At 36.3% G+C, this 24,170-nt stretch overlaps 1 long non-coding RNA gene across 1 annotated transcript in view; it reads left to right on the top strand.

The window, feature by feature from the left end:
• LOC110255832 overlaps positions 1-23,414 on the top strand; it is a 41,374-nt gene extending 17,960 nt beyond the window's left edge. The window contains exons 2-3 of the long non-coding RNA XR_002336701.1: positions 1,377-1,476; positions 22,688-23,414. This is a non-coding gene — a long non-coding RNA (uncharacterized LOC110255832). The remainder of the gene's footprint in view (positions 1-1,376; positions 1,477-22,687) is intronic.

Here is a 24,170-nt window from a genome sequence, read left to right on the forward strand (position 1 = left end):
AGTTCAGAAGGGAGAATGAAAAAGAGTATATATGCAGATTTATTGATATTTTTAGTCTTCTATATTTTGGGTTGGGTGGTATATTTATTGATATTTATTATATTATGTTTTATAACATCTTTACCATATATATTATTTACCTAGAATTATTTACTTTTAAATGAAAAAATTAATTTGTTTTTCTGACAACTTTTTACTTTCAAAATATCAGATCTATGCAAAATCAAAAGGATGATAGAAAATTTATATACCCCCACTAAATTCAACAATTATTGACATGTTGCCAAATTTTAAAATATTTGTTTATATTCATGTCTAAATTTACTTTCATTTGCAGACATATGAAACTTCCCTCCTTATTATATTTCATCATATAACTTCTATGTATCAGAATGTTCTAATTGGAGTTCCTGCGTGACACAGTAGGTTAAGAATCAGACTGCAGTGAGGTGACTCAGGTTGCTATGAGTTGTGGGTTAGATTCCCGGCCTGGTGCAGTGGGTTAAAGGATCCTGTGTTGCTGCTGTGGCTTGGGTCACTGCTGTGACTCAGTCAATCCCTAGCCTGGGAACTTCTATATGCTGCAAGTGGGGCCATTAAAAAAAAAAGTTCTACTTAATCCCAATGCCATTATTACATACAAGAAAATTATCAATAATTTTATAACATTATTTAATATTCACTTCTTATTTAAATTCTTCAAATTGTTTCCCAATACCTGTTATAGTCATATATTTGAATATATTGAATTTGATACATTGAATTTTATGGTTGTCTCTTTTATTTTTTATTTTTATTTTTTTATAATTTTAGGGCCACACATGGCACATGGAGGTTCCCAGGCTAGGGGTCGAATCTGACGTGTAGCAGCTGGCCTACTCCACAACTATAGCAACACAGGATCCAAGCCATTTCTGTGACCTACATAACAACTCATGACGATGCTGGATGCTTAGCCCACTGAGCAAGGCCCGGAATCAAACCTGCATCCTCATGGATGCTAGTCAGAGTCATTTCTGCTGTGCCATGAGAGGAACTCCTTCAGTACTATTTTTAAGAATTGCATCAGGTTGCTAGGTCTTTAGCTTATATGAACAGATTAAATTTAACATAATTATCATTTATTAGTAAAATTCTGTAGCTAGGCTAAGTTTGAAAGATTATTCTTTAATATAGTCCTTTGGGCTGAATTGTGTCACCCCAAAATTCATATGTTGAAGCCCTACCCCCCAAATGTGATGTTTTTTGGAGATGGAAACTTTGGAGATATTTCGTTTGGATGAAGTTGTGAGGGTGGGGACCTCGTAACGGGATTAGTGCTCTTTTTTAAAAAGAGATACCTGAGAGCTGTCTCTCTCTTTCCCCATCATGTTAAGGATGCAGATAGAAGATAGCCATCTGCAAGCCAGGAAGAAAACCCTCATCAGGCACAGACCAGACTGGCTCCCTGATCTTGGATGTCCAGCCTCCAGGACTGTAAGAAAATTAACTTTTGTTATTTAAGCCACCTAATGTCTATGACATTTTTCTGTGGAAGCTTAAGATGACTAATACATAAATTTCTAAGTATTACAGAACCCTTTGTCCCATCCCCTCTCTTATCAAATTTCTCACACATTGCCAGACATCTTCTTATTAAACGTGACCCTCTACTCTGAATTACACAAGTTGAAAAACATTGAGCAGCATATTTACTGCTGTTTCTGTGTAGTTATTATAGTGCAGACAAAGATGATTTTAGCACAGGAGTCTCATGGTTGCCTACCCATGGAAGACCAATGGGGCCAACTTTTCACTATTATAAATAGTGAATATTGTTGAATCTAAATATTTCTCCTTCCGGTAAATTCTCTCCTTCCCCACCTTTATTGAGATATAATTGACATATAACATTGTGTAAGTTTAAGGTATACAATGTGTTTGATAGCACTATGCATTGTAAAGTGATTATCACCATAGCAGTATGCAACTTGCAACATATCATGTAATTACCATTTTTTTTTTTTGTGGTGAGAATGTTTAAAATCTAGTCTCTTAGCAACTTTCAACTGTATTAACCACAATCACTATATTGTACCTTAGATCCCTATATCTTACTCATCTTAAAACTGGAAGTTTGTACTCTTTGATCAGCAACTCCCCTTTCCCTCCATCCAGCTGCTGGTAACTACCATCTAGATTTTGTTTCTCTGAGTTTGGCTTTTAAAGAGTCCATATGTAAATGAGATCATACAGTATTTGTCTTTCTCTGTCTGTCTTATTTCACTTGCTTGATGTCCTCAAGGTCTATCCATGTTGTCACAAATGGGAGGATATCCTTCTTACTCATGACCGAATAATATTGTATTGAATTATATATTTCTGCACCTATGTTAATTCTTCCATTGATGGACACTTAGATTGTTCCCATATCTTGGTATTAAGAACAATACCATAATGACATGGGAGTGCAGATACATCTTTGAAACCCTGTTTTTATTTCTTTTGGATATATTCTCAAAAGTAGGATTGCTGGATCATACGGTAGTTCCATTTTTAATTTTTTAAGGGACCTCTATACTGTTTTCCATAGTGGCTTCACCAATAAGGTAAATTCTTTTTTAAATAATTCAATGGATTTTACTATATTCATTGTTGTACAACCACCATCACAACCTAATTTTAGAACATTTCCATCCCAAACCCTCAGTCTACCCCTCACTCCCCCCAACAGGTCCCCTTTAGTAACCATTAATTTTTCAAAGACTGTGAATCTCTTTCTGTTCTGCAAAGAAGTTCATTGTGTCATTTTTGTAAATTCCACTTGTAAATGATAGCACTTGATGTTAGTGTCACATTGTGTGACTGACTTCACTTAGCATGATAATTTCTAGGTCCATCCATGCTGCTGCAAATGCCATTATTTCTTTCTTTTTAATGGCCAAGTAATATTCCATTGCATATTTGTACCATATCTTCTTTATCCACTCCTCTGTTGATGGACATTCAGGTTGCTTCCATGTCTTGGCTATTGCATATCGTGCTTCAGTGAATATTGGGGTACATGTATCTTTTCGAGTCATGATGTTCTCTGGATAGACACCCAGAAATAGGCTTGCTGGATCATATTGTAATTTTATTTTTAGTTTTTTGAGAAACCTCCATACTATTTCCATAGTGGTTGTACCAGTTTACATTCCCACCAACAGAGTAAGAAGGTTCCCTTTCTCTGCCCTCTCTCCAGCATTTATTGTTTATAGATTCTTTGATGATAGCCATTCTGGCCAGTGTAAGTTGGTACCTCATAGTAGTTTTGATTTGCATTTCTCTAATACTTAGTGATGTTAGCATCTTTTCATGTTTTGGGGCCATCTGTATGTCTTCTTTGGAGAAATGTCTGTTTGGATTTTCTACCCATTTTTTGATGGGGTTGTTTGTTTTTTGACATTGAGCTATGGAAAGTGTTTATATATTTTTGAGATTAACCCCTTGTCAGTCACTTTATTTGCAAATATTTTTTCCATTCTGTGGGTTGTCCTTTCATTTTGTTTATGGTTTCCTTTGCTATGCAAAAACCTTTAAGTTTAATTAGGTCCCATTTGTTCTTCTGTTTGTTTTTATTGTCATTACTCTAGGAGGTGGATCTGAGAAGATATTGCTATGGTTTATGTCAGAAGAGTATTTGGCCTATCTTTTTCTCTAACAGTTTTATAGTATCCAGTCTTATATTTAGGTCTTTAATCCATTTTGATTTTATTTTTTTGTGTAGTGTTTGAGAATTTCATTCTTTTACGTGTAGCTGTCCAATTTTCTCAGCACCACTTATTGAAGGGACTGTAATTACTCCATTGTATATTTTTGCCTCCTTTGTCATGTATTAGTTGACCATAGGTGTGTAAGTTTATTTCTGGGCTTTCTATTCCTGTTCCATTAATCTATATTTCTGTTTTTCTTTGCCAGTACCATATTGTTTTGACGACTGTAGCTTTGTAGTATAGTCTGAGGCCAGGGAACCTGATTCCTCCAGCTCCACTTTGGTTTTCCCTCAGGATTGCTTTGGCTATTTAGTGTCATTTGTGTTTCCATACAAATTTTAAAATATTTTTTTCTAGTTCTGTGAAAAATGCCATTGGTAATTTGGTAGAGATTGCATTGAATCTGTAGATTGCTTTGGGTAGTATAGTCATTTTGACAATATTGATTCTTCCAATCCAAGAGTATGGTATATCTTTTCATCTTTGATTTCTTTCATCAATGTTTTATAGTTCTCAGAGTACAGGTCTTTTTTCTCTTTAGGTAGGTTTATTCCTAGGTATTTTATTCTTTTTGATGTGATGGTAAATGGGATTGTTTCTCTAATTTCTCTTTCTGATCTTTTATTGTTAGTATATAGAAATGCAATCATTCTTTTTTTATTTTATGATTTTTATTTTATCCATTATAGTTGGTTTACAGTATCCTGACATTGATTCCTGTGTATTAATTTTGTATCCTGCCACTTTTTCTGAATTCATTTATGAGCTCTAACAGTTTTATGGTAGCATCTTTAGGATTTTCTGGGTATAGCATGTCATCTGCAAACAGTGATAGTTTCTACTTCTTCCTTTCCAATTTGGATTCCTTTTATTTCTTTTTCTTCTCTGATTGCCATGGCTAGGACTTCCAGAACTATGTTGAATAGAAGCAGCAAAAGTGGACATCCTTGTCTTGCTCTGGATCTTAGTGGAAATTCTTTCAGCTTTTCACCATTGAGTGTGATGTTAACTGCAGGTTTGTCATGTATGCCTTTATTATGTTGAGGTAGGTTCCCTCTATGCCCACTTTCTAGAGGATTTTTATCAGTAATGGGTGTTGGACTTTGTCAAAAGCTTTTTCTGCATCTATTGAGATGATCATATGGTTTTTATTCTTCAGTTTGTTAATGTGGCATATCACACCAATTAATTTGTGGATATTGAAAAATCCTTGCATCTCTGGGATAAATTCCACTTGATCATGGTGTATGATCCTTTTAATATATTGTTGGATTCAGTTTGCTAGTATTTTGTTGAGGATTTTTGCATCTATGTTCATCAGTGATGTTGGCCTGCAATTTTCTTTTTTTGTGATATCTTTGTCTGGTTTTAGGATCAGGGTGATGAAATAGGGTAAATTCTTAAAAGTATAAAAATTTTGTCAAAGTTATGGCTTTCTTATATAAGCTTCTTAAAGCTTATGATCTGAATTGCATGTTAGCTTTCCTTAAAGATTGTATCAAGTTCTATTTACACAAGCTCTGTTTGCAAATGTTCACTTGAATATCACAATCCTCAATGCTGATCATTATAATTAAAATCATTTCTGAATATTAAAGGAAAATGTTTTATTTATATTTCTTGATAGCATTTTTTTCATTTTAATTAAAACTTTTTTGGAATAAATTGTTTTGGTTATCCATTGCCAGTTTATCTACTGCAGTTTTAGCATTTTCTTGATGAATGTTAATGACCATAAATTAGGTTATATTTTGCTGAAAATTATTTTTTATAGTTTTAATTTTGAAGAAGCCAAGCCTGTTTTATTAGAGATACTATGTTCCTACTAGCATTAGTGGGACACTGAGGAATGTGAAAACAGTGTTTCTCTGCATCTGATTTACAGAGAGCTTATTGCTAACACATATACATGAGAATTAGACAGGCTAAGTGATTTAAAAAAAAAGTCAATGCCATTTATCAGTGGTATTTGATTTACTACATATGAATATATTTACCAAGTGTCCAAAGCATGGCACTGAATATGAAGCAAATTTTGGGTGTTTCATTGGGGCTTTTTTGGCTGCTTTGTACAGCACATGGAAATTCCTGGGCCAGGGATCAGATATCCAAGCTGCAGTTTTGACATATACCACTGCTGCATCAATGCTGGATTCTTAACACACTATGTGGGCCAAGGAATTGAACCTGTGTCCCATTGCTCCAGAGACACCATCAGTCTCATTGAACCACAGCAGGAACTCCTGAAGCACATTTTAAAACACTTCTTAAGGAATTCACTAGTGGTGCAGCAAGTTAAGGATCTAGCATTGTCACTGCAGCAGCTTGGGTCCCTGCTGTGGTGTGGGTTGATCCCTGGCCCTGGGAACTTCCATATGTAGTGGGCACAACAAAAAACAAACAAAGAAACAAAAACCCCAAACCCCAAACCTTTCTTCCATTCGTACTCCATGATGCAATTTAAATTTCCTTATGGTATTATTTCTGTTTGTTTGTTTTTTAGGGCTGCACCTGCAGCATTTGGAAGTTCCCAGGCTAGGGGTCAAATGGAGCTACAGCTGCCAGCCACAGCCACATCAGCATGGGACCTGAGCTGTGTCTGCGACCTACACCACAGCTCACAGCAATGCTGGATCCTTAACTCACTGACTAGGCCAGGGATTGAACCTGCATCTTCATGGATACTAGCCAGGCTCATTACCACTGGACCACAACAGGAATTCCTCCTTATGGTATTTTTTATATGGGCATTCTTTCAACTCCAGAGTCACATACACATAGACATACTGCAGAAATTTAAAAGTTATAATTATGCTAGGTCTGTTATGAAATTGAAAAATTTGAAATGTAAAGATTCTTCCTTAAGCACATTGTCTTCCTTCTGCAAGTTTTCCTAACATAAAAGCTTTCTCTTCCTTTCTCAAAAATGTGAAAACCCATGGTGTCCAACCCTGTTTACCAAATAGTATTAAATTATATTGTATAGCATAACCAAATAGATTCTTTTTATTTTCTGTAGTGAGTTCATCTTATGGTTATTCAACCAATGCTCAGTTTCACTTTAAGAAACATGTCCTATAGGCTGAGATACCTGAATCTCAGTTTTTGTCACGAGTGATATAATCTTATATACAGTCTGTCATTACAGCAATATACTCTGCAGAAATAAATGCTTTATGTGCAGTTATTTTTATATTTGGCTAAACCTGCTCACCCTTCTTTCAATACTGTAACTCTTGAGGGAAGAGATGTGCCTTACCTATCAGTCCATCCCTGCAAGAAGTCTTGATGTGAATTTTTGCTTTAATAAATTGAGTCATCTTGGTTTTCCATTTATCTTAAAATTATTTAAAAATAACTATCAACTCTACCCTGCTTAAAAAAAATAAACAAAACTCTCAAATAAAAAAAAAATCTTGTGACAGGATATACCCACATTCCATAATCCCGAGAGTTCATTTTCTTTTTCTTTTTTTCCTGTGGTAATGAGATTTATTTATTTAATTTTATGGAGTATGGTTGACTTACAATATTGTATTAGTTTCAGGTGTACTGCAAAGCGAATCAGTCATACATATAAATATATCCATTCTTTTTTTCCCATCTAGGTAATTACACACTATTGAGTGGATTTTCCTGTGGTAAAGTGGTGCTGGTTAATCATCTATTTTATACAGTAGTGTGTATATGTTATTTCCACCCTCCCAATTCTTCCACCCCCCTCCCATGGTTTTATCTATGGTAACCATAAGATTATTTTGAAATCTGTGAGTTTGTTTCTGTTTCATAAATAAGATCTTTTGTGTCATTTTTATTAGATGCCATGTAGAAATGATACCATATGATATTTGTCTTTCTCTGTAGAGGTCTTCTAATGTCTAATTTAAATTCTCCCTGCTGTAATTTGCATCTGCCCCATGAGACTAAGAATAATTTTTCTATCTTTTATGTAGGAATCCTTTTCATACTCAGAAACAAGTCAGTCTCTCTCTCTCTCTTTTTTTTTTTTTTTTTTTTTATCTTTTTGCCTTTTCTTGAGCCGCTCCCTCTGTATATGGAGGTTCCCAGGCTAGGGGTCGTATTGGAGCTATAGCCGCTGGCCTACACCAGAGCCACAGCAACGCAGATCCAAGCCGCATCTGCGACCTACACCACACCTCACGGCAATGCCGGATCCTTAACCCGCTGAGCGGCGGCCAGGGACCGAACCCACAACCTCATGGTTGCTAGTCGGATTTGTTAACCATTGTGCCACTATGGGAACTCCAAATCAGTCTCTCTTAAACCTTCTTTATTTCAGATCGTATACATTCAACTCTTTTCACTCACACTCCTCAGTGCTGTGCTTTGAATTGTATCTGTCCTTCACAATGGACTTTGTGTTGCCATACAAAATGTTACAAAGGTTCTGACAAATACATTGCTGTTTGCACAGTGTTAAATCATTTGTATGCTTGTGGGATCCAGCGGTCAAGAAGTCATGAAAACAAAAGCAAACATAGAACATGAAAAAAAATACTAAAGACCTAATAACCACCCCAAACAACCTTTGGAAAAAAATTAAGGAATCAGAGGGTTTGCTTAATATGGTGGGTTTTTTTGTTGTTCTTTTTTTGTTTTTGTTATTCATCCTGTGAGCTTTATAGTGGGAAATATTTCTGCTTCCACGGTGTACTGATATAAATAACTAAGAAAAGGAGTTCCCATTATGGCTCAGTAGTAACAAACCCGACTAGTATCCTGGAGGACGTGGGTTCTATCCCTGGCCACTCAGTGGGTTAAGGATTTGGCATTGCCGTGAGCTGTGGCGTAGGTCGCAGATGTGACTCAGGTCTGGCATTGCTGTGGCTCTGGCATAGGCTGGCGACTACAACTCCAGTTAGACCCCTACCTGGGAACTTCCATATGCTACGGGTGCAGTTCTAAAAAAATAAAGACAAAAAAAAAAGTAATTAAGAATAAAGTACCTATTCAAATTTCATGAAATAAATTTTTGCCAGATTAGGCTTGAGGGATAGAATTAGTCAATAGACTCCAGTTCATGTATGTGAAGACACTGAAACTGATACATGCAAGTGTGCATTTAGAGTACGATCTTAATACTAACATTGAAACAAATATTGTCATTTCCTGGGATGATGATGTATGATCACCTGCTCCCTCTGGGCTATAACCAGTGCTGTGTGACCAAACAACACAGAACAGCCGGTTTACATTTTCGGCCTGTGAAAGAGTGACCATGGCCTCATTAGTTCCAAGCTCTAATAAACTACCCCCAAACAACTGACTGAGGATAAAGTTCTCTGTATGATCTTCCAATACATTCTCTCTTTTATGGCAGAAATGCATACATATTTATTCTGAGCATGTAGATTTTGCCACTTGACTTTCCTGTGCAGCAAAAAATCTTGTTTTCTCCCAGTACGACCAGTCACTGTAAGCCAAGTTCACCCAAGGGATGTGAATTGGGCTCTACAGCTTGCATCTCCAATGCTGCTGTCACCATGACTATTTCCAGGTGCTGTTGCTGGCACTGACACCACGGTGGGCCCTGAATGCTACTTGCTAACCCAGCTACTTGTGTGGCTTATTGCCCTGCCTCTGACACTGCCAAATAAATCCACTAGTTCCCTGGCTCTTTTTTAAAAACTTTTTTTTATTACAGTTGATTGATGATGTTCTGTCAATTTCTGCTGTATAGTCATCCATACATATGAATATGTATATATTCTTTTTCTCATATTATCTTCCATCATGTTCCATCACAAGTAATTGGATACAGTTCCCTGTGCTGTACAGTAGGACCTCCTTGCTCATCCATTCTAAATGTAATAATTTTCATCTACTAACCCCAAACTCCCAGTCCATCCCAGTCCTTCCCCTTCTCCCTTGGCAACCACAAGTCTGTTCTTTATGTCTGTGAGTCTTTTCTGTTTGGTAGATAGGTTCATTGGTGCCATATTTTAGATTCCACATGTAAGTGATATCATATGGTATTTGTCTTTCCCTTTCTGACTTTTCGCTTAGTATGAGAATCTCTTTATATCCCTAGCTCCAGATTCAAAATCAACAGTCAGATCCTGATGATTGACTGAGGCTTGCTCATGTGCCCAAGTCCTAACTACCACACTTCCTGGGAAAGCAAGTATCCATCCTTTTTAGCTTCTTAAAAAAAAAAGTACGTTATTAAACATCTTCAAAATATGTTTATTAATTTAGTATTTCATTATATACGTATATATTTTATGGAAGTATAGTTCATTTACAATATTAGTTTCAGGTATAAAGCAAAATGATTCAGTTATATATACATGTATATCTATTTTTTGCAGTTTTTTCCCTTACAGGTTATTACAAATTTTTTATTTTTTATTTATTATTTATTTATTTATTTTTGCTTTTTTGGGCTGTACCTGTGGCACATGGAGGTTCCCAGACTAGGGGTCCAATCTGAGCTATAGCTGCTGGACTACACCACAGCCACAGCAATGCCAGATCCAAGCCGGGCCTGTGACCTATACCACATACATCACAGCTCATGCAACGCCGGTTCCTTAACCCACTGAGTGAGAGATAGAACCCACAACCTCATAGTTACTAGTCAGATTCATTTCCGCTGAGCCATGACGGGAACTCCTCACAGAATATTGGGTAGAGTTTCAGTGGGTCTTAAATCCTAATTTATCCCCCTGTCCCGACCTCTTTCCTCTTGGTAACCATAAGTTTGTTTTCTACGTCTCTGGGTCTATTTCTGTTTTGTATTCAAGTTCATTTTTATCATTTTTCAGATTCCACATATAAGCAAAATGCTATGATTTCTGTCATTCTCTATCTGGCTTACTTGATTTAGTATGATAATCTGTATATTCATCCAGGTTGCTGCAAATGGCATTGTTTCATTCTTTCTTATGACTGAGGAATATTCCATTGTATAAATATACCACAATTTCTTTATCCATTCACCTGGCAATGGAAATTTAGGTTGCTTCCATGTCTTAGCTACTGTTAATTGTGCTGCAGTGAACACTGGGGCGCATGTATCTTTTCAGATTTAGTTTTCTCTGCATATGTGCCCAGTAGTGGGATTGCAGGATCATATGGTTGCTCTATTTTTAGTTTTTTAAGGAATCTTCATACTGTTATCCATAGTAACTGTACCAATTCACATTCCCATCGACAATGTAGGGGTTTCTTTTCCTCCAACCCTCTCCAAAATGTATTATTTGTAGGCTTTTTCTTGATCGCCATTCTGACTAGTATTAGGTGATAACTTATTGTAGTTTTGATTTTCATTTCTCTAATAATTACTGATGTTGAGCATATTTTAATGTGCATTTTGGCCATCTTTCTATCTTCTTTGAAGAAATGCCTCTTTAGATATTCTGCCCATTTTTATTGTGTGTGGTTTTTTTTTATATTGAGCTGCGTGAGCTGTTTGTATACTTTGCAGATTAATCCCTTGTTGGTCAGATCATTTGCAGATATTTTCCCTCATTCTTTTTATTTTGTTTATGGTTTCCTTTGATATGCAAAAGCTTTTAAGTTTAATTAGGTTCCATTTGTTTATTTTTGTTTTTATCTCCATTACTCTAGGAGATGGATCCAAAAATATTGCAGTGGTTTATGTCAAAGGATTCTGCTGATATTTTCCTCTCAGTTTTAGTGTGTCAGTCTTACATTTAGGTCTTTAATCTATTTTGAGTTTATTTTGTGTGTGTGTGTGTGCTCTTAGAGAATGTTCTGATTTCATTCTTTTACCTGTAGCTGCTCAGTTTTCCTAGCACCATTTATTGAAGAGATTCTGTTTTCTCCCTTGTATATTCTTGCCTCCTTTGTCATAGATTAATTGACCATAGGTGTGTGGGTTTATTTCTGGTCTTTCTATCCTGTTCCATTGATAAATATTTCTGTTTTTATGCCAGTACCATACTGTTTTGTTTTGTTTTGTTTGCCACGCCTGTGGCATGTAGAAGTTTCCAGGCTGGGAATTGAACCACATCACAACAATGATGCCCAAGGCAATTCCAGTACCATACTGTATATAGAGTAATATAGTCTGAAGTAGGGAACCAGACTATTCCAGCTCTGTTTTTCTTTCTCAAAATTGCCTTGGCCCTTTGGGATTTTTTGTGTTTCCATACAAATTAAAAAACTTTTTTTAGTTCTGTGAAAAGTGCTATTGGTAATTTGGTAGGGATTGCATTGAATCTGTAGACTTCCTTGGTAGTATAGTCATTTTGACAATATTCATTCCTCCAATTTAAGAACACAGTATACCTTTCCAACTGTTTGCGTTGTCTTTGCTTTTTTCCATTAGCATCTTATGGTTTTCAAATACAGATCTTTTGTCTCTTTAGGTAGATTTATTCCTCAGTATTTTATTCTTTTTGAAGTGATGGTAAATGGGATTGTTTCCTTAATTTCTTTTTCTGATCTTTCGTTATTAATGTACACAAATATAAGAGATTTTTGTGTCTCAGTTGTGTGTCCTGAACTTTACCAAATTCATTGTTGAGCTCTAGTCATTTTCTGGTAGCATCTTTAGGATTTTCTATGTATAATATCACGTCATCTGCAGTGACAGTTTTACTTCTTTTCCAACTTGTGTTCCTTTTATTTCCTTTTGTTCTCTGATTGCTGTGAGTAAGAGGTCCGGAACTATGATGAATAAAATTAGTGAGAATGAACATCCTTGTCTTGTTCCTGATCTTAGAGGAAATGCTTTTCACCTTTTCACCATTGAGTATGATGTTAACTGTGGGTTTGTCATATTTGGCCTCTATTATGTTGAGGTAGTTTCCCTCTATGCCCACTTTCTGGAGAGTTTTTATCATAAATTGATGTTTGCTCTTATCAAAAGACTTTTCTGCAACTATTGAGATGATCATATGGTTTTTATTCTTCAGTTCATTAATGTGGTGTATCATACTGATTGATGTGCTGATAGTGAAAACTTCTTGCATCCTGGGATAAATCCCACTTGATCTATATTGTATGATTCTTTTAATGTATTGTTGGATTCCATCAGCTAGTATTTTGTTGAGGATTTTTGCATCTATGTTCATCAGTGAAATTGGCCTGTAATTTTCTTTTTTGTGATATTTTTGTCTGGTTTTGATATCAGGGTGATGGTGGCTTGTGGAAGGAATTCCAGAGTGTTCCTTCCTCTGCAATTTTTTGGTATAGGTGCTAAGCCTTCTGTAAATATTTGCAGATTTCACCTGTGATGCTATCTGGTCCTAGAACTTTGTTCATTGGGAGATTTTTGTTTTTGTTTTTCCTTTTCTGGCCACACCCACAGCATATGGAAGTTCCCGGCCAAGTAATGAATCCAAAGCACATCTGTGAACTTTGCCACAGGTCTCATAATGCCAGATCCTTAACCTACTGCACCAGGCCAAGGATTGAAGCAGCAATGCCACGAGATGAGCGGATCATTAACCCACTGTGCCACAGCAGTACACCTGTTGGGAATTTTTAAATTACAGATACAATTTCAGAATTGTACTTGCAATTGGTCTGTTCATATTTTCTACTTATTCCTGGTTTAGTCTTGGGGAGATTGTACCTTTCTACAATTTTTTCATTTCTTCTAGATTGTTCATTTTATTGACATATAATTGTTTTTAGTAGTCTCTTATGGCCCTTCATATTTCTATGGTGTTGATTTTAACTTCTCATTTTTCATAATTTTTTATTTGGGCTCTTTTTCTTGATAAATCTGGCTAAAGTTTTATCAATTTTATTTATCTTTTCAAAGAACAGCTTTTAGTTTCATTGACCTTGTCTCTTATTTTCTTAGTCTCCATTTATTTCTGTTCTATATGATTTCTTTTCTTCTACTAATTTTGGATTTTGTTTATTCTTCTTTCTCTAGTAGCTTTAAGTTTAGGTTGTTTATTTGAGGTTTTTCTAGTTTCCTGAGGTGAGCTTGTATTACTATAAACTTTTTGCTTAGAACTTCTTTTGCTGTCTCATAGGTTTTAGATCATTGTGTTTTCATTTTCATTTGTTTTTAGAATTTTTTTTATTTCCTTTTGATTTCCTCAGTGATACATTGGTTATTTAGTAGCATATTGTTTAGCCTCCACATGTTTTTGGGTTTTTTGCATTTTTTTCTTGTAGTTTATTTCTAATCTTATAGCATTGTGGTGAGAAAAGATGGTTGATATGACTTCAGTTTTCTTAAAGTTACCAAGACTTGCTTTGTGGCTCAGCATGTGATCTATCCTAGAGAATGTCCCATGTGCACTTGAAAAGAATGTGTATTCTGCTGCTTTTGGATGATATGCTCTGCAGATAACAATTGGTCTAATGTATCATTTAATGCCTGTGTTTCCTTATTGATTTTCTGGATGATCTATCCATTGATGTAAATGGGGTGTAACTGTATTACTCTTGATTTCTACTCTTATGTTTGTTAACATTTGCTTCTACATTGAGGCTATTCTATATTGGGTGCATATATATTTACATTCATTACCTCTTCTTGGATTGATTCCTTGATCATTACATAGTGTTCTTTGTCTCCTTTAACAGAATTTTAGAGTCTGTTTTGTTTTATATGAGAATCGCTACTCCAGCTTTCTTTGATTTCTGCTTGCATAGAATACCTTATTTCCATCCCCCTTTCATCTTCTTTGGTGAAAGGTAGGCTCTGCCATCTGTGAAGATTCAAAAGGTGGGAAAGTGCTCCAAATATGAAAAGGGGGTTTAGATAAACACAAGGTGGGAAATTCTGTGTATCTTCTGAGGTTGGAAAGCTTGGAGAAAAAACTCAGTGAAAAACTCTGGAAGCTGAACAAAGCTACAAGGGGAACCCTGGAAATCAAATGAAAGTATTTAGACTTTATTTTGTAGGCACAGAATGTCATTGGAAATGCTTGCACAAAGGGAACAAAGTGGGCTTTAGAATATTAATCTACAGAAGTTAGCATAGCAGAACATTTGGGGAGAGGAGATTTTGAAGGCAGAGAAACCAATGAACAATCCAGGGAGTTATCTGTATATAAAGTGATAATTGTCTGAATTTGGATAGTGTCTGTAACAATGGAGGTGAAAGAAGAGATGGGAGAATTGTAGAGATTAAATTCTAGAGCTCCCTAAAAGAACTCATGTCTCTCTAATTTCCTTGGTAGTGAAATACCAATATCACATTCAGAAGGTTTTTTTTTGTTTTTGTTTTTGTTTTGTTTTGTCTTTTTGCCATTTCTTGGGCGCTTATCCCACATATGGAGGTTCCCAGGCTAGGGGTCAAATCGGAGCTGTAGCGCTGGCCTACACCAGAGCCACAGCAATGCAGGATCTGAGCCGTGTCTGCAACCTACACCACAGTTCATGGCGACACTGGATCCTTAACCCACTGAGCAAGGCCCGGGATCGAACCCGCAACCTCATGGTTCCTAGTCAGACTCATTAACCACTGAGCCATGACAGGAACTCCAACAGAAGTGTTCTAGTCCAAAGTGAACTAAGTGGTTTGTGTACAATGGTAGTCCTCAGAGTATGGACAGCTGGGGTTCCTGAGACCCTTGTAGCAGTTCTGCATGGTTAAAATTATTTCCATAGTAATACTAAGAAGTTATTTGCCTTTTCCACTGTATTAACATTTGCACTGATGGTACAACGGCGGTAGGGGCTAAAACAGTTCCTTACCACACATCAAGGCAGTGGCACTGGACTGCATCTGTGCTATGTAGTCTTCATTGTATTCTTCAACTACATATTTGTACGAATGAAAAAAAAACAATTGTTCTCACTTAAGAATATCTTTGATAATGCAGTAAATGTATTCATTTTATTCAATCTTAATCCTTAATTTCATGCTTTTTAGTAATCAATGTGATAAAATGAGAGGTAGCTACATATTAAAATGCCTATAGTTCTTCTAAGGAAAACACTTGCATGATTGCTTAAATTAAAGCTGAACCAGCCCCTCCCACCCCCACCACCCTGTAGCATATCATTTTTACTTGAAAGAACAACTGACAGACAAACTATGACTTTTGAGTCTTAGCTGTTTGGCAGATATTTTTTTTGAATGTGAATTAATGAGTCTGTAACTTCAGGAAAACAATCGTTTTTTTTTGGCCAATGATAAAACCAGCATTTTGTAAAATTTTCATCTGCCACTGTGAACTTGACAGCTTCCTAGCACCTAAAGATTTTTCTAATGAGGTTGTTGGTGAAATTAGTGGATGTGATTTTTAAAATATTAGGTAATGAACTGAGTCAGCATTTGGAAGATCTATATAATTCAGTGAGCCCATAAATGCCAAGCGATCAAAGTCAGATATTACAAAATCATGGGCAAGAAATCTATTCAAAGTGCAAGATAGACCAATAGATTTTAATGAGGATGAAAAATCCACTGGTGTGCTTTTAAATTCCATATTGCATCAAACCTCTTAAAAACTACCTCTGCCCAGTTTTGGTGTTTTTATCAATTGAAGAATATCTGCAATTATCTGAAAATGCTATTAAAACATCCTCCCTTTTCCAGCTCTTATATTTGAGACTGGATTTTCTTCATCTACTTCACCTACAGCATATCACAACAGATTACATGTGGAAGCAGACATGAGAACCCAACTCATTTCTGTTTTAAGCCAGAAATTAAACAGCTTTGCCAAAATGTAAAACAATACAAGTCTTCTCATTTTTCAGTTCTGAAAAATATGTTATTTATGTTAACATATAAAGCACTTATTATTGCTATTTTTCATGGAAACAGTATTTTCCTAATTTTTACTACTGTTATTTTAAATGACATTATTGGTCATCAGAGAATACAAATCAAAACTACTTTATACTTACTAGAATGACTATAGCAATAATTTTTTTTGTCTTTTTAGGGCTGCACCTGTGGCATATGGAAGTTCCAGTTAGGGGTCAAATCGGAGCTATAGCTGCCAGCCTATACCACAGCCACAGCAACAGGGGATCTGAGCCGCATCTGCTACCTACACTGCAGCTCACAGAAATGCTGGATCCTTAACCCACTGAACAAGGCTAGAGATTGAACCTGCATCCTCATGGATTCTAGTTGGGTTTGTTACCTCTGAGCCATGACAGAAAATCCATGGCTATAGTTTTTAAAAAGTAACAAGTGTCATTGAGAATGTAAATAATTTGGAACCCTCATATATTGCTGTAACTTTGGACAATGATTTCATATACCTCAGGAAGTTAACTGTAGAGCTACCGCATGACCAAGCAATGCCATTCCTACGTGTATACTCAGAGAGCTGAAAACATATGTTCACAAGAAAACTTGTGCACAAATGTTCATGGCAAGATTATTCTTAATTCCAAAAAGTAGAAATAATCCAGATGTCTATCAGGATACATGGATAAAAATAGTATATTTATGCAATTTAATATTACTCAGCTATAAAAAGGAATGAAGTTCTGATCCATGATAAACATGGATGAACTTTGAAAACATTATGGTAATGGAAAGCAGTTAGATACAAAAGGCCACATATTGTATGATTCCATTTGTATGAATTGTCCAGAATAGACAAAGCCGTAGAGACAGAAAGTAGACTAGTGGTTGCCAGAGGCTAGGAAGAGGAGGGAATGGAGTGACAGCTAATGGATAGTGGCGATGGTTGTACAACCTTGCAAATATGTTAAGAATCACTGAATTGCACACTTTTAAATATTTTGTTGGTATGTGAATTTTATCTTAATTTAAATAATGATACGCCAAGCAAAAAAAGTATAATGTTTGTGGCTAGCAACTAATAATAAAATTTTTCCCATTGCAAGTTTTTTGAGAAGTAGCCACAGAGATGTTGCCATGATGGCTCAGCAGAAACGAATCTGACTAGCATCCATGAGAAAGCAGGTTCGAGCCCTGGCCTCGCTCAGTGGGTTAAGGATCCGGTGTTGCCATAAGCTGTGGTGTAGGTTGCAGATGTGGCTTGGATTTGGTGTTGCTGAGGCTGTGGTGTAGAACAGCAGCCGCAGCTTATATTTGCCCCTAGCCTGGGAACCTCCATATGCCACGGGGGCGGCCCTAAAAAGACAAAAAAAAAAGTAGCCACAGAGACTAGAATTATATTGTGGAGCATATGGAAAATCTCAGTTTTGGGTTCAGAGATTCCCAAATTTGTGCTAAGTACCAAGCTTAGGTTCCAGAAGTAACTCTAGCTCCAATCAGCTAGGATTTTTTTTTTTTCCTTAATCCTGGCCTTACATTTCACCTTGGGAGGAATTCCTAAAAATATTAAATGCTTATTAATCTTGCATGTAAACTTTTGTCTGTTTTTTTTTTTTTTTTGGTCTCTTGAGGGCCTCACTGGCGGCATATGGAGATTCCTAGGCTAGGGGTCGAATTGGAGCTATAGTTGCCGGCCTACACCACAGCAATGTGAGATCAAGCCGTATCTGAGTCCTGCACCACAGCTCATGGCAACACCGGATCCTGAACCCACTGAGCGAGGCCAGGGATTGAACCTGATGCTAGTCAGATTCGTTTCCACTGAGCCACAATGGGAACTCCTTGTTTGCTTTTTGTACAAGTTTTAACCAATGATAGAATATTTATTATTACTGAAAGACAAAAATTACTAAATTACTATTACTGAATGCCAAAAAAAAAAAAATACACATTGTGAGAACAATGTATACTGACAACGTAGAAAATGGGGTCACTGAAGAATGTTAATTATAGAAAAACACACTTTGCAATTTTGTTGAGTTTCATTGCATAGTTTAAAATTGGTTTAATTTCCACTTTTAAAGATAAAAACTTTTCCCCTCTTTAATTGAGAACAAACCCCAATTAACAGAAATACAATAGCGATTTGCATAATAATAACTTCCTTGGCATTAGGGAAGCTTGATATTTGGTTTCTTTAAAAGAAAGGTTTTGGTCTCTCTAGGACACATCAATATTTTTATCTTAATATTTTGTAATCTTTCCATTATTTTCTGAAATGTGATTTTAAGTACCTATTATTGCCATCATGGTCCTTGCCAGCATGGCTATGAAATGCTTCTTGGGAAAATTTTACAATTTGACCCAACCTCACTTTCCATTTGAAACAGCTGCATCTTCTTCTTATGCTCTGGCCATGGAGATTGATCTGCTCCATAATCCCCAAATTAGATATGGCCTTTAATGTTTGTAAAAAGTGGGTACCATTTTTTTTCCTTTCACCAGAATTCCCTTCCTCCTCTTAGAATGTCCAGTTCTGTCCTTTGTGTTTTTCTTGGTGAAGACAGATCTGGCTCCACCGTACAGAATCCATCACTCTTAGCTCCTGTTCCCACCACACTCCTGATGCCAGGCATGGTGTCCCACAGAGGGGTTTTTTTTTGCAGTGCACTCTAAGGTACTTGTACAGTGGCGCCTCACAATTCTCGTGTGGCTCAAGATTCACCTCTCATTGTATAGAGAAAAGAGAATAAACTCTGCCGTCAGACAGATCGTAGTTGGCATTTAAACCCTACTCCTCATTAACAGGGTAACCTTTGTGACCTCATTGAGTCTATCTGATTTAGTTTCTCATTTGTAAAATTGGGTGAATAATAGCAGACTCTTAGGGTCATTGTGAAGATTAAATCAGACTCTGTATACATTGTACCCGGCCCATTAAAAAATGATAACTCCCCACTTCCCCTTTCAGCATATAACACGTATAATTTTAACAGTGTTTATACTGCCTACTATACTATACTAGCAGAGAGAGAGAGAGAAAGAGAAAGACATAGCATAGTGTCTGGCTCAGACCAGGCACTCAATAAACCTTTGATGTAAATGAATAGTTCTGATTTCTTTCCAAAATATTTTGAAGATTGTGGCTTTGAACCTGCTCTAAGTGAACAGTTCTTTATTTAAATCAGACCTACATCTGATTCAAATGGAAAATTGAATGAGGTTGCAGCTATTTCACCTTCTAATTCATCTACAACTTGTTTTGAATTCCAAATGATCATAGGTTTTAGAGTCCTAAATAAAAATTTGAAATTAAAGATATTGCTTCTTTATATTTGTACCAATTTTATTTAGCTTTTCATTCCATTTAGATTATTTTTTCCCTGTGAAGTTCCAGAATAGACTTTCCTCAGTTTAATCATGGATAGTTTTCAAATGAAAAGTATTTATTGAACCTCTTTAAGTACTTCTGTTTTCTCTCTCAAAATTAACCAGCCTCAAGATGTAAGTTATGAGGTCATTTGATTTGTAGGTGTGCTTAGAGAACAAAAAACTGACAACCTTAATTATTGCTATGAAAAATCTATAAAAGATAAATGAATGGTGGTTGGTAATAGCTTTTTATTCAGCAAAGGATGAGAGGTTTAATGGGAAAATAGAGTTTTTCTTTTGATGCTCTATTAAAAGTTTTCATACATTCAAGTTCAGAGTTATTGTCATGGTACAATTGTTACTGCAAGTTCTTACTTTTCTTTTTTAGTAAATTTTATTAACCACAAAAATATCTCTCTGGGCAAATGTTTTTGGTTCTGAAAAACTTAGTCATATGTGTCTTTTATGATATGTTTATACTGGAATGAAGTAGTAAAAGAAAACATTAGGTAGCATCTTCAAAAGTAATTATATGAACCCGGATATCTTGAAAAGTAACTTTTTAATTATTTTAGAGGTTCAAGTTCAGAGAATAATCTGGCTCTACCTGGAACACTCAGAAAGTGCTCAGCGAAGTTCATGTTTGAATGGAGTCTTGAGGCATAAATTGAGTTTGCATGATGAGGAAGTAGGGAAAGCATTTTAGGTAGAGGAAATGGCCATCACCACTTGATGTTGGGTTTGACTTTTATGGGGCAGCCCTCCAAATGTTTAAAACAGCTATTATGACAACTGCTGGTCTTTGCTCTTTAGAGAAATGTACATGCTAAGAAGATGAAAAGAATAGGCAATTTCTCTTTAGGTTATTTTTTTTCTGGTAGAACAGGATACCCAGCAAATATGCTGGGCGAAGTTCCAGGTTGCTATTAGAGTGTTTCTAGGGATGTTAGGTTTGTGCAATTTCTCCCCAAAACTTTACTCTTCAACTTTCTTTTCCTGAATTACCTATAAAATTACAAAAAGTTGGAGTTCCTGTCGTGGCGCAGTGGCTAACGAATCCGACTAGGAACCATGAGGTTGTGGGTTTGATCCCTGCCCTTGCTCAGTGGGTTAACGATCCTGTGTTGCCGTGAGCTGTGGTGTAGGTTGCAGACACAGCTCGGATCCAGCATTGCTGTGCCTCTGGTGTAGGCCGGCGGCTACAGCTCCGATTTGACCCCTAGCCTGGAACCTCCATATGCTGTGGGAGCGGCCCAAGAAATGGCCAAAAAAAAAAAAAAAAATTGCAAAAAGTGAAGGTTAACACATAACCTTCTGAATACTGCCTTAGAGGAGCTACCTGGTCTTTCCTGAAGATCTACAACTTGTATATATTATCTTGTTCCCATTTATTCCAGTCTTCATCTTGGGGGAGGAATCCATGTCTTGTACTTTATATTTTTCTATAAGACCTTACAGTGCTAGAATCTAGATATAGCAGTATGGATAGTTTGAACTTCCTGAATACCTATTAGATTGCTTTTTGATTTGATCATCAGGGGAATGAGAGATACTGCTGACAAAGATGTAAGGCTAGTGAAACTGGAGGTATAATGGTGGAAGAGAATGTGTGTTGGCTATTTCCCACGGCCCTTCTAGACCCACTCTCCACCCTACTCTGGCTGATCTTTATGGAGCATATGGATTTGTTCCTTTGCCCTCTGGCTTCTGCTTGGTTCAGTCCATAGAATTCATTGGAAAGAAATCAGAAGGGCATAGGGAGTGAGGTTAGGGTATTTATTCACCCCGCTCCCTCTCTGCAGAGCCTCAAAGCTGCTTTCTTCTACCTGTGTCTACAGTTGCTTTTGAGCATCCTTCTTATACCCATACAGCTCCAACCTCTTCAGGTTCCAGAAACACTTGCCCCCTTCAGATCTAGGGTCATGGCTCCTAATGATTTTTGTCTTGGGATGCTTCCCTTTCACAGGTTGATTTCCTTAACCCTGCCCACTGCTTCTAAAGATATCTCCATCAAACTCTCCTTACTCATTTATAGCCTTCTGGGGCTGTTAACTGATAACAGTTGGTAGCATAGCTTTCTGAGGAACTCTGAAAAATCACAATTTGCACACTTTATTTTCATTTTGGTAGAGTGGTATGTTTTCTAATTCAATGTGAATATTTATGCCTCAGAAAGAAAAACAAAACAAAGCAAAATCCAGACATACAAACTTCTGAGCTGGATGTTTGAGGAGACTGCATATAATTTTAAGTTATGACCTTCAGTGATTTGTGGAGAAACCCAAATTTCTTACACAGCACTGCACTTTTATAATTTGTTTATGTAACAAAGATGCTTCCTGCCCAATGATTCAATGATCCGTTATGAACCAGCCTTGTTTATTCTAACACATTGTTTTAGAAGCTTAATTGACTCATTCCTCCCATACAAGATTAAACTTGCTCAGGAACCCCTTTGACTACTATGGTAGTTATGCAGATGAGAGAATGAATTAAATGTGTGTGTGAATAAAAAGTGATACTTATACAGACTCCACTTTTTTTTTCCGCCAAAGTGAGAGAGTGATAAGGAAGATCATACTACTATTAGAAATGATAGGAATATATGATCTTTAGATAATTATTTATTTATGGAAGAATAAAGTAATTCTAAAATATTACTACTAGTAAGGTTTTTTTAAGGAACTTTCCCTTTCAATTAAGAACATTCATTCCTCAGATATTTTCTGTTATAATGTATGACTTTTACACTCATGCTTGCGCAAATAAAAGAAATATTTCATTGATAACAATATTACTTTGGCAATAATCTTAAATTCTCCTTTAGGTTTGTTCTCTAGATAGTACTAGAAAACATGAAGCATATTGAAAAACAATTCCTCTAGAATGTTCTTTCTTCATTTTTCTTTCAAAGGCAATTTATACCTGAGTTAATGAAGAAATTTCTCAGCATTGCTGGAAGCTCATAGTATGGGCTCTAAAAACATAAGGTAAGTTAGTGAATGAGACTTTTCTACGTAACTTTAAAAATAGTTTAATGATGCGTCTGAACAGCGATATAAAATTTATGCATTGTTTATTCTCTCTCAGAATATATTTGAGTGCCTTCTCTGTTTCAGGCACTGGACCAGGCACTAAGGATACTCTTGGTAAAAGCCAATGTCATAGAAATATTTCTTGTAATCAGGGGTGATGTTCAAATATTTAACAGCTCATACATCCTAATCCCATACAATGTGAAGTAAGGCCAGCAGGAAACAACAAATTCTGCTGGATCACATACTAGCTGAGTGTCTTTAAGACCCACCTCTTCTTGGTTTCATTACTTGTAGCCTCTGGGCCATTCGCTGGAGATTTTCACTTGTCCTTCAGTTGAGAGCAGGACAGCTGGGTCTCCCACCTTTGCTCTGTGTCCTCTGTTCCTGAGATTCTGCAGTGTACCAGGCCCTTTGACTTTCCACTGATCCTTCAAGCACTTCAGCCTTTCAGTCCCCAGGTGCCAGTTTGAATTCTGAGTCTTCTACTTTCTCAGATTCCAGTGATCCTCTTTTTTCTTTCTCTTTCTTTCTTTCTTTCTGTCTGTCTGTCTGTCTTTTTAGGGCCATACCCATGGCATATGGAAGTTCCCAGGCTAGGGTCAAATTGGAGCTAAGCTGCCAGTCTGCGCCACAGCAACACAGGTTTTGAGTCGCGTCTGCGACCCACACCACAGCTCTTGGTCATACCGGATCTTCAACCCATTGAGCGAGGCCAGGGATCAAACCTACATTCTCATGGATACTAGCACCACTGAGCCACAATGGGAATTCCTTCTTGATTTTTTCAAAAGAAAATATTAATCGCACAGTTGTTTCTGGGCTCCTGAATGTATTCTAATATATAGTTTACTTTTTCCATCTCCGCTACTGTCTCCCTTCTCTGACCATCACATGGTGCTTCATTGCTACTTTTCTTACAGTGTTTGTTTCTCTTGTTTTAAAGATCTTATCGTTCCTCCTAGAACGCAATCTCCTTATAGCAAGGAGCAAGTCTTAATAGAACTGGATATATACCAATTACATCTAATCTTAAGGAATTATTGTTACTTTCTTCTGGTGCGATAATGATCTTATGGTTTTAAAATTCCTTACCTAATACAGATATATAGTGAAATATTTATAAGGTGAATTTTGGTATATGGAATTTATTTTAAAATACACCAAGAAACAAGTTTTGGGGTACAGAGAAGATAAAATAAGAATAGTACAAAATTGGTAATTATTAAATTTGGATGATGGGTACCTTGAGGGGTCATTATATTTTTTTCTCTACTTTTCTGTGTTTCAAAAGAGATAATATAATATTTAGAGATAATACAAATATAAATTATGTATAACTATAAAGAAATATAAAAATTA

Source organism: Sus scrofa, chromosome 11, assembly GCF_000003025.6.
Source record: "Sus scrofa isolate TJ Tabasco breed Duroc chromosome 11, Sscrofa11.1, whole genome shotgun sequence".
NCBI classification, from domain to species: Eukaryota; Metazoa; Chordata; class Mammalia; order Artiodactyla; family Suidae; genus Sus; species Sus scrofa.